This window comes from Suricata suricatta, chromosome 1, assembly GCF_006229205.1.
Source record: "Suricata suricatta isolate VVHF042 chromosome 1, meerkat_22Aug2017_6uvM2_HiC, whole genome shotgun sequence".
In the NCBI taxonomy this organism is placed as follows: domain Eukaryota; kingdom Metazoa; phylum Chordata; class Mammalia; order Carnivora; family Herpestidae; genus Suricata; species Suricata suricatta.
Genome location: NC_043700.1, coordinates 17,306,198 through 17,308,211, shown reverse-complemented (window position 1 = coordinate 17,308,211; position 2,014 = coordinate 17,306,198).

Here is a 2,014-nt window from a genome sequence, read left to right as displayed (position 1 = left end):
CTAGAGCTGCCAGACTAAAATACCAATGAAAGACTGGGTGGCTTTAACAACAGGGATTTATTTTCTCAGTTCTTAAGGCTGAAGTACAAGATCAAGGTGTTGGCAGGGATGGTTTCTCTGAGTCCTCTCTTTTTGGCTTGTAGATGGCTGCCCCCTTTCGGCCTCTTCCCATGGTTGTCCCTTTGTGCATTCACCTCTTTGGAGTCTTTGTGTGTCCAAATTGCCTCATCAAGATACCAGTCATATTGGATTAGGGACCATCCCACTGGCCTTCTTTTAACTTGATCACTAATTAATTAAATTATTTATTTATTCATTCATTCATTCTCAAGTTAGCTAACATACAGTACAGTCTTGCCTTCAGGAGTAGAACCCAGAGGTTCATCACTGACGTATAAAACCTGGCACTCACCCCAACAAATGCCTTCCTTAATGCCCATCACCCATTCTTCCCACCCCCATTAACCCTCAGCTCAGTCTTCATATTTAAGAGTCTCTTATGTTTTGCCTCCCTCTCTGTTTTTATCTTATTTTTCCAATTTTTCCACTAATTTAAAGCCCTATCTTCAAAAACAATCGCATTCTGACATACTAAGGGTTAAGGCTTCAATACATAAATTTTGGAAGGATGCAATTCAGCCCATAGAAACAGGTATTCACTGGACTGTTCTGGCCACTTTCCTGTAGATTTGAGCATTTTCAAAATAAAAAGTTTGGGAGAAGATGAGGACCGAGCTGGTTTCCATATACCTCTCTAAAATCAAATTATTTTGAGAATGAGAAACATTTTGGTATGTACTGTTAGCTAAATTACTTATACAAACTATATAAGATACTGTAGAAAGAACTTTGTTGTCATTCCAGTAGCTGGACTATGTTAGTCAGTTTTTGTCAGCCCTGTCTGGGAAAGGAAAATAACTCATACCAACAATCTTCCTAACACCTCTGTCCTCTAAATCAAAGCATTCTAGGAAGTGAAGCACAGGTTTGAAATTGCAAATGAAGAATTCCCCTATTAGCTTTTCTGAAAAGTCATTTCTTCATTAGCTTATTAAATTTAATGTCTCACTGAAAAAGGATATTCTTAATGTAATACAGGTCAACATGATATAGCTAATGGTTATAATCAGTCTTCAGATTTTAAAATGTGTTACTATTTGTTTTTTTTCTATTATAATTTAGCTATAAAATAAGTGAATATAATTGCATTCACCTTTCATTTCTAATTCCTCTCGATATTTTTCAGTCCTAAGGCTTTTTCACCTCAAGCTGTGATTTGTCACGTTTTATAACCTCTGAGTATTGTCAGTGTTGGGTATGTGTGGATAGGAAATCTCTAGGGAAAATCCAGGTTCTGTCGAAAAAGGCATTGGTGATTCAGGAAGTGCTGTTCATTCCTCTGAGTGAATATTGAACCAATGCCCCCACACAAGAGGTGCTATCTTTTTGAAAATGACATAAAACAGAGGTCTTAACTTTAGTATGAGACTCTTTCATAAAAAACATCCAGAAACGACCTCAGTTTCAGATTTCACGAGAAGTCTTAAATTTTTTTTAATGTATATACAGAAGTTTTAATACTTCAGAAGAGAGGAATTTTACTGAGTTGCAAAGATGCCTGATTTTTCAAAAGGAATGCTTTTTTTTCATGATTTTAAGGTTTGACTTTTTCATTTAAAAATCTCAATAAAGTATAAATAAAATAAAAATTCACTCATAATCCCACCATCCTGAGACTTATTTAATCAATATATTATTCTATTGTCTAGTAAATAAAGAAAAATAATAGAGCATTTATTTTTATTTTTTTAAATTTTTTTAAAGTAGTTTATTGTCAAATTGGTTTCCATACAATACCCAGTGCTCTTCCCCACAAGTGCCCTCCTCCATCACCACCACCTCTTTTCCCCCCCTCCCCCTTCCCCTTCAACCCTCAGTTTCTTTTCAGTATTCAATAGTCTCTCAAGTTTTGTGTCCCTCTCTCTCCCCAACTCTCTTTTCCTCTTCCCCTCTC